We start from the raw sequence: 10557 nt of genomic DNA on the forward strand, positions 1-10557 counted from the left end.
TTAATGGAATGTGTCATCCTGTAATTGCAGCTTCTGTACTCTCACTTTTAAGGAAGAGAAACCATTTCTCATTCATCTCTCCTCAATCACCGTAGATGAAGTTCATTAAAACGCAGGTACAATGCTGGTCATTAGGATGAGTGCTGGTTGAAGGAGCAGAAAGCAGCGCCACACCACTCGTACGTAGATGTGCCAGCAGCCTCGCTCGGAAGCCTGTGCTGCAGAGAGTGTGTGGGATGGCGAGGTGAGGCGGTTTCAGCCTGTGTGGGATGATTGCTGCTGGATGTTGTGGAGTAATGTGTGGAACTGCTCTGTGTCCAACAATAAAATACAGTAGTTGTGTAAGGCAGCGCGGAGGAGTGGAAATCCAATAATAAAATGGATGTATATGAGCAGGATGGCGCTCACAGGGAGCACACACTTACAGTAACCTTTTCCTATAGAAACGTATATTTACCATCACGTGCAGCACACATCACATCACAGTTTTACAGCTGATCTGGATCAGATGGAGACAGAAATCTCTCCATGCTGATTCTGTTTTGAGCTGACGGCCACTTGAATGTGAACACTGAAATCATCATTTGTCAACGCCGCCAGAGCAACAAATGGCTGTCATCATTTTGGTGCCACTGTTAGTAAGAGGACACAACAATAGAGGTTAAGTAGTTTCATTGGTATTCATGGGCGTAACCAAACCTCAAGGTAGACACTATGACTAAAGTATTTCAAAGTGGGGAAAGCATAGGGAGTGATGTAGAACTGAAAGTGAAATCTTAGTAGTTATGGAGGATGGAACCTGCCAAAATAAAAAATAAAGGAATGACTCGATGAATAAATAAATATGTCATTAAATGTATATGTAATTAAAAATAATATAAAAAATAACTCTAGCCATCAATTAATTGATACAATGTGACATAAATTGATAAATCTGTTTTAATTTGCTTAATTATTTATTTATTTTGTATTAATTCCTTTATTTATTTACTCGTTTAATTTTCCCTTTTATTTATTTATTTATGTATTTATTTATTTTTATTAATTTTTGAATTTATTAATGTTTGCATTAATTTTTATTTACTTTGCATCTATTCCTTATTCATTTTTTAATTTATTTTTATGTGTGATTTATTTATTATTATTATTAGTCACTCAATGTGTGTTATGGGGTCAAAGCATGGGTTAGAGTGCATTTATTATATTATATTTATTATACATTTACTTTTAATATTTTTGCTACATTTAATGACATTTATTTATTTATTGAGTCATTTACTTATTCATTCATTTATTTTTTATTTTGACAGGTTGCGTCCTCCATAAGTAGTTACAGTAGTCTAAATAAAAGAACCGAGGATGAGGTTTGTGAGCTTCTTTTTAAAAAAGAAGTGGTGTTTGGACGACTTACATTTCCTACATTCCTTGTGGCTTTCCTGCTGTTATTCCCTCCATTGCATACCGTTCAGATCAGAGGTCAAACTCAACAGTTTCCATATTACTACATAAGAAAGGTGCCCAGAGTGACCTACAGTTATACAGGAGTCTTGTGCGGTATGGTCAGAGGAGGAGGAGAGATAAACAGGAGGATGGATAGGAGGAGGAGACCTCCAATGATGGATTACGAGAGGTGTAGTGGGTGGATGTGAGAGTAAACAAGAAGTCAGCCTGTGTGAATGAGAAGAGAGCACCTTACTGTAAAACACTACACCATCAGCCAGAACACTGTCAGTCGCCACTTAGCTGTATTTTACTGCACATTGTTAACCCTTGATTCAAAGGGAAATCTGCTGGATTGCGTTACAGCACGAAACACTGGTCCTCCAGAGCATGCTATTTTCCCCCCAATGGCAGATGAGGGCTGATGGCAAAGCAACTTTAAGCCAAAGAGATAACAGCAAGCAGTGGTGGAAGAAGTATTCAGATCCTTTACTTAACTGTGAAAATACTCCACTATAAGTATAAGTCTTGCATTCAGGACTCATGCTGCAGAAAAATGGTCCCTGTCAGTGTTTTACTTTATAAAGGCGTCATAGACTCTGGGTTTTATTTATTTATAAGGCCCTTACTGTTTTTTTTTTACCCCATTAAATTGCTCCATTGTTGTCCTTTAAAGGGACTGTTTGTAACTTTTTACAAGTATAAATCTACCGGGTCGGTTTCCCATGCGCACTCGCATATGCTCGCTCGCGTGTGACCGCTCCTCTGCCTGCTTGCCTTCAGTCACACAACGCACTTGTTCTTGCTCCACCTCACGTTCATGCGCACACACTAAAAACTGCAGAAGACTTCGTAGCTCTGAGAATATCCAGTGAATGTACAGAGGATGTATGTGCAGAAATACATGCTGCAGCTCCTCCAGACCAACAGAGGTTTTCCGTGTCTTGTGAAGTGACGGGGCTCCGCAGAGAGAAACGTTATCGTCTCCGACCGGGTGCCGGTGTCTTCCTCCAGCCGCGGTCGGGAGGCTGAAGCAGGAAAAGCCAACACTAGGATCAGCAGTGATTCATGGAGAGACCTTCGTCTGGTCAGCTAACATTACTGCCAAGCAGGTGAAATATAGAGTGATATTGTGGTTTTAGCTGACGTGTGTCGCCTCACTGTTTTGAGCGATGCTCGTTCATGTCTATGTTGAGCGAGCACAAGCGCGAGCCCGACGCTGACTTTCATTGACTTAACGGCCACAGGTGTTGCTGTTAACAAGCATTTCTGATTCTTACAAACAGTCCCTTTAATGGTAAAGACTGCAACAGGACGTGCAGTCATGTTGGGACACAAAAACACATCACTAGGTTGTTGAATATGAGACTTTTTTTAAACATAAGAGACAACTAGCGTGAACCACAGTGGTTTACCTCAATCAGAGCTGTAGTATTATTCATCACTTATTAACAGCGTCTACTCTGCTTTGGGGGAAATGACTGTAGCAGCTCTCTAGAGAGACGTTGACAACGAAACCAGAGTCAAAGAGGAAGGAAGGAAGGAAGTTAGTCACTGCCTGCTCCACCCTAAAACCGGTGGCTGGGTATCATGTAAGACACAACGCTGCTTCTGGTGCAACACTTGTGGAGGAATGAGCTGGAGGGAAGCTGTTCTCTCTCTCTCTGTCTCTCTGTCTCTCTCTCTAGCTGCTCCTCTCCTGCTGCCGGTCAGAGAGGAGTAGCGCGCACTGGAGCTCAACCGCCGGCTTTATATACCGCTCTATTTTTAGCCCCTCGCGAGCCCAACTATTTTTAACCAATATGAGCTCATCGCCCGTCCGGCTCGTCCAATGGGATGAGAGGAAGAGGAAGGGGATCGTCCAATGGGAGGGAGGGAGAGGAGATAAATGGGGCGGGGCTTCACAAGAGCCAATCATCTGCTGTGGAACAGGCAGCGGGAAAGGGAAAGACCTCTCCCTCTGCTGCTTTTCCAAGGCACCACAAAACCTTTGAGAGCTAGAGTCCTGGCAATTTTCAAGCTAACTGTGAATTTTGTCACAGAAGGTTTCATTCTAAAAAACTAAAACGTGATTTCAAGGCTTTCTGGTCATATGTGAGGGCCAAAGTGCAAGTACAGTAATTAAATGCAAGTACAGTAATAGCACATCACCCATCTTCACTGGCTTCCAATCAAGTCCCGCATCAACTATAAACTCCTTCTTCTCACATACAAATCCCTCCATGCCCTTGCCCCTCAGTACCTAACCGACCTTCTCCACTTCTACACCCAGTCCCGGAAACTACGATCCTCTGACACTGGTCTGCTCTCCACCCCCCACACCCGGCTGAGAACTTTCGGCGACAGAGCCTTCAGCGTCGCGTCCCCTGACCTCTGGAACTCTCTCCCTCCCGAGATCGGAAATGCTTCATCCCTGGACACTTTCAAAAAACACCTCAAGCACCACCTGTTCATCAAGGCCTATGACCTCTAACTCTTCCTACACATCACTCATTTTAATTACCTGGCTAAAGTTTTTTTTCTTTATTTTTTTCCCTCTGTTCTCATTATCAGTATGATTTTGTGTGCTCTCTTTGTAAAAAATCCTTGGGTTTCTTGAAAGGCGCTATATAAGTCCAATTTATTATTATTATTATTATTATTATTAAGATAAATTAACACGTTCTTGATAGTAGAAATTAAGCTCTTTGTCATAACAATAATATTAAGCAGTTATTTTGTGAGCATTCAACAACAACAGATAGCATATTCTGCCAAAGCCAAGCTGTAGTCATTCCCTCGGGTGTCTGTGTTTCATAGCTTTGCCTGGTCCTGTTTTCAGAGCTCTCTCCTTTAAAGTCTGCAATACAAGGCTGAGTGTGTCATGATGGATGTCAAGTCTAGAGGCTCCTACAAATGCGGCTATATCCGAATCAGAATCAAGTATGTGAACACATACAAGGAATCTGACACAGTTTTTTTGTTACTTTCAATGCACATACACAGAAATAGACATGGGAGCTAACAAGGACAACAAAGCTGGACAAATAAAGGTAAACAATAGACTGGAATAACTGTGTGAAAAATAGGTGAAAAAATATAAAGTCTAAGTCAAGTCTTTCTGTAAGTTGTTAACCATACAAATAAACACAGACTGGATATACATGGACAGGTTGATTATGTACAATATGTACATGCACAGATGTCTGTAAATGTGTCCAAGTTTATTTCCTGTTTCAGTGTATGTGGATGACATAAGCTGACAGGAAGTAAACATGGACCCAAACTGTTGCCTAGCTATAAGAGTCCTGAATGGAGGGCACTGTGCAGGTTGGCACCAATGATTTTCTCGGCAGTCCTGACTGTCCGTTGTAGTCTGTTTTTGGCTGCTGTTCCAAACCACTCAGCGATGGACTTGAAGCGAACAGACTGGATTATTGCAGCGTAGAACTGGATCAGCAGCTCCTGAGGCAGGTTGAACTTCCCGAGCTGGCTCAGGAAGTAGGCCTACATCCTCAGCTGGGCCTTTTTCCTGATTGGATGTCAGGGGTTCCTCCTGAAGTCCACTGTCATCTCTTTGGAGCGTGTTCAGCTGCAGGTTGTTCTGGATTTGGCCTGAATTTGTAGGATATAACCGTGTGTTTGTGGTCTTTCCCCAAAATGCATCGTGCACCATAACCCAGGGTTAATTTAAGATGATGCTAACGGTATGCAGACCAACTTTTAATGGGAGGAGGCAGGGCTGGACTGGGACTAAAAATCGGCCCTGGCATTTTGGCCCAAATCGGCCCCATCACCGGCCATTTGTACTGTGTGTACCACGTTTTGTTGAAGGCTCTGTTCGATGAAATCCATTCAAATGTGGTTGATTAGCATACTTGCCAATCTTGAGACCTCAAAAACCTAGCCCATAACGCTATACTCCCTCCCTCATCTCTCTCCCTCTCCTCCTCACTGTGGCCGCCCGGCACAGAGCGATTGGGCCAGAGCAGTGTCAATTAAGGAAAATAAATGGGCCGATTTACCTGTTTTATGGGCCAAATAAAAAAAAGACATACGTCAGCCCAAAAGGACGTCGGCCCACTGGGAAAACGCCCGGTATGCCAGATGGCCAGTCCAGCCCTGGGAGGAGGCAAAGATTCAGCCTATACTTGCCTTTAAGGTAGATTCACTCCAGGATTTATCCCTATTTGTTTCAATGAAGGCCGAACGAAAAACATTCAACGTTATGAAGAGATCTCGAGATGTCGCCCTCATTGAACTTTGACCTGTGACATTATGAGACCCACCGATGTCCTGCAAATTTCAGAGAGAATTTGGGATGACCCATCATCCACAGATCTGCTGTGTTAATAATGTATGCTGCTGCTGCATTGAGAGTACAGCAAGAGTGAGGCCTCTTTCAACTACTGTGTTATTCATCTTTGCAATAGACGATCTTTGGTGATGACTTTGGACTGGTAGGACTGCTCTGTGTCTGAGGTGGATTTTTTTTGTTCTGACTTTGGGAGTAAAAGGAGGGCTATGACAAGGATTGCCCCATGATTGTGAGTCATGCATACACCCACCTTATTCTGTTGTTTGTCAAAGTTTATTTTTAGACTGAAATACAACTGGAAACACAACGCCCAGTGACCCCATGTGTCTCTGGTGGGACAAGTTTATTATAGTGTCCATGACAAATAACAAAACAAAAAATCAACCCAAAACTAAACCAAAACAAAACCCTGGCTTGTCAACCACAAAAAAAAATCACCAATATTTAACTAGCTCTGGTTTACTGAGATGCTGATGTCCATATTTTACTGTGTAGGTTCACTACTGGCTATACTGTTTAGCACCATGCGCGCTCCCGTGACAGCCGCGCCCCCACACAAGAGGTTCCAACACATCATGACGGGAGCGCGCAAGACGCTCAGAAGACCCACTCCCTCCAAAACACTCACTACTCCACCCATCATTAACTCCATCACATCTGTTGAAGGATTTAAATCCAAACTGCTCTCTGGGAATAAACCTGATTGGCTAATATTATAAATAATGTAACCCTTAATTAAAAATATACTGAAATCAAATATCACAGCAAAGGTGCACATTGTGATTTGATTAATTTATGGGAAAACAGTGTATAGCCCACCTCTCTATGTTATCAGTAATAGGCTATTACTCATTTTTAACAAGGGGAAATTTACATAATTAATTTGATTAACATCTTAGCAAAATATTACATCCATAAAAAGCACACAGCACTTTATATCTATTAATTTAACCTTGATTCAGTCCTGGTACCTGCTGCTCATTTTTAATGTAGCTTCTAGATTCAAGATTCAAGATTCAAGATGTTTATTTTCACGCCGGTTATACAAGTACAATCATGTGAAATGCTTTTTGCTGGGAAGCTCCATTAAAAATAATAAGTTATACTACAATTATAAAAGGAAATACTTTGTACAAGGCATATTAAGAATATATACATTAAGAACATATACAGTATATACAGTATAAGATATATGATTGAGGTACTTTTTGTGTGAGAAGGTGTCTATTGGTGTATTGTGTTTATGTGAATGTGTTTTAATGTGCATCTGTCTGGATGTGATATGTTGTTTTAATAGCAGTTTTTGCACATGCAAACCAAAGATATATTTCTGCCTTTTGTACACTAAAAGCAGACAATAAAGTATTTTCTATTCTATTCTATTCTGAAATTATATGTCTTTAAAGAATACTCTGCTTTTATGCTTTTAAAGATACTGATGTATATGTAACTACTGTATTGAACTTTCTAAATAAAGTATAGGGATACAAAGTAACTCACCACATGAGATTAAAATCATATCAGAAAGTAAGACTTACAATAAACTCACTACTGAGACACATAAAGACATTAGACTGAAGTGGGTGGACTATGGTGATTTGTCAATAAAGATAATTTCTTTCTTTAACAACATTTTGTAAAAAATAAAAAATAAAAAGTCCTGGTAAGAATTTGATCACAGTGGGCTCATCAAATCTTCTTTTGTGCTGGCAATCTTTTGAATATCTAATGTTACAAATATGGGCAAATATATCATAAATTATATATAATAGTTTGGAACTTTAAATGATAATAATATTGTATAAAAATCTAGCCAATATCTTTCCCACCACCCATATAACGGAGCAAAGTCTCTCTTAAAATCTAAGTTTTAATCTGTGTGATTCACAGCAAAAGAAGCCAAAAGAGGCTCATATGAAATGTAAATCAGGACCTAGAATTAATTCATGAAATATCCAAAGTGTTATTTCAACAGGCCCTGTGATGTGATTTAGATTTAATTTAATATTTTGCCACATTTTTTTTCCAGAAAAAAAGGAACATAATCCCTGCAGGGTCTCAACTGCTATTATTTTCTGCTGTTTTATATATATTTTTTAAAATGTCTTCTGAACCCCATCTAAAGCATGTTTCCCTTCCTCTCCTGGGCACATCATACTGAATTTACACAATCACACACTGACCTCTAGTGAAATAATGCTGACATTACATCTTAAGTGTGTTTTTAACAGTTGCTTCTCTTCTTCTGTGACGCTGTCTGGACGTGTTTTGTCCACTTTGTTTGTGCAGAAAGACGTCTAACTTGATCAAAAAATTACACATTTACACGACTCATTTCATATATGTGCAATAACACGTTGGTCACTTTTGTGTCACTTTTGCAATGTAAATACTGTAAATCTACTGTTACGGATATGTGCAATAACATGCTGATCACTCTGTGCAATAATTATATGATGCTGTGCAATAATTATATAATTATCCGACGGAAACTTTTTGCAATAATCTGGCAAAACTGTCATCTCATCAATATACATATTGTATTTTTAAATTTTATATTGTATTATCTTTTATATATATTTTTTTTACATTTATAGTGCACTATCTCTTTTTTATTGTATTATCTTGTCATTAGTACCTATGGGATTGTCACAATCTAATTTCGTTGTACTACACAATGACAATAAAGGGCTTGAATCTTGAATCTTGAAGCTTGAATATACAAGCCAAGTCTCGTTATGAGTTTACTCTCCCAGAGGAGTTCTCGCGAGAATCCGGAGTGTTTGCGGAACGCGAGATCTCAATCAACCAGGTAGATGGCAGCACAGTCCCACCTGTGTGAAGTGATGGAATATGTATTACTATTATTACCAGACAGTTTATTCAGTTAGAGACACAAATAACCACGGACCACAGTCACATTAAGGTAAGGTTTTGGTTGTCCCAACTTGTTATGTAAATATCTCTCATTGTGCACTTGTTTGTCTCACTATGACATTAAAAATATGAAATAATTAACGTTAATTAATTAATTAATTAACGTAATTAACGACAGCCCTGTACTAGCTAGCTAACAGTTAACGGCTACAGTAACATTATAGACTTTAAGGCCTTCAACCTACATAATGATGGTAATGATAATGATATATAATGATAATAAATAATAAATAGTTATTGATATTACCTAGGATGTGCTGTGTCCCAGTGGCGGATTAAGGTGGTCAGGGGCCCCTAGGCTACTCTTTGTATGGGCCCCCCGACCTTACTCATCATACTTTAAAGGGACTGTTTGTAAGAATCAGAAATTGGTTGTAACAGCGACACCTTTGGCCGTTAAGTCAACGAAAGTCAGCGTCCTGTCGCTCGCGCTCGCCCGTGTGCACGCGCTACCTGAATGTGAACGAGCATCCGTCAAAACAGTGAGGCGACACACGTCAGCTAAAACCACAATATCACTCTATATTTCAGCTGCTTGGCAGTAATGTTAGCTGACCAGACGGAGGTCTCTCCATGAATCACTGCTGATCCTAGTGTTGGCTTTTCCTGCTTCAGCCTCCCGACCGCGGCCGGAGGGAACAGTGGAGACACCGGCACCCGGTCGGAGACGATAACATTACACGTTGCAGAGCCCCGTCACTTCACAAGACACGGGAAACCTCTGTTGGAGCTGCAGCAGTTATTTCTGCATAAACGTCCACTGCCCCACTTAATTTTTTTTATGTTTCTTATGGGCCAATAGGGGTAACGCTTTTGTTTTTTTCTCTGAAGTACATTTAAATAATTAGAAATAATCTGGCAAATCTGGGGCCCTTGCAAACATGGGGCCCCTAGGCTGCAGCCCAGGCCAGCCTGTGCATTAATCCACCCCAGGCAGTGGCGTTTGTGTTTTGTTTTTGTTTTCTTGTTTGTTTGTATTCCCATTATGCTGTCAAAAATAATACACATATTTTAAAACAAAAACTTTACAAACAGCCACCATTGTCTTAAAACACCCTCACTCATGCGTATGTTCGAGAAACAGCTGAGTTGATGCTTTTTTTGTCTTCCTTCCATTTATATATATTTTTTAATTTAATATTTTTTTAATCAGGCAGCCTCATTGAGATTAAAATCTCTTTTCCAAGAGAAATCTGAGAACAAGAAACATTCACAAGAACACAATCAGCAAAACAGAAACAACACAATAAACAGGAATTCAAAACAGTTACAAGAATCATAAAAAAACATAAAGCGTTAAAATTCCCAAGGGGAATACAAGACTCTAGTTTGAGGACAGTTTACAGTTCATTTCATTTAAAATGTGCATAGTAACTTACACCAACCATGACTATCATATACACTTTGAATTAGTGACATTAGGGTTGATATCAGCCTCAAAAGGGGGCGCAAACCTCATGAATCTAAGCAACAAGATGACACTGAATGCTCATTAAATGATGCATTCTCACTCAACCCACAAAACACAGGAAATGTGCATGAGTTAATAGATGTGTGTGTGTATGTGGTTTGTAGAGAATAGCAGCGGTAAGATCTGAAACCAGTAATGATCCCGGCAGCCAGAGCTCACACGCTAATTGAGTAATTGACGTCACTTGTCAGAGAGAAATCAGAGGCCTTTTGTTCCCCCTAGCTGGGAGGTCATTAGTTGTAATTAACAAGCTGAGTGATCAGCTAAGATTTGTGAAGAGCTTGTAATTATTCTGTCTTCATGACCCGAGAGTTTAGGAGGTCCTTGTAAGTCAGTTTTATGGCGAGAGCTTAAATTGAGAAAGGTTAAAGTGACATTAAACTGACAACACTTTGCTTCATGCCTGTCTTTT

Source organism: Sebastes fasciatus, chromosome 8 (assembly GCF_043250625.1).
Source record: "Sebastes fasciatus isolate fSebFas1 chromosome 8, fSebFas1.pri, whole genome shotgun sequence".
Classification (NCBI taxonomy): Eukaryota; Metazoa; Chordata; class Actinopteri; order Perciformes; family Sebastidae; genus Sebastes; species Sebastes fasciatus.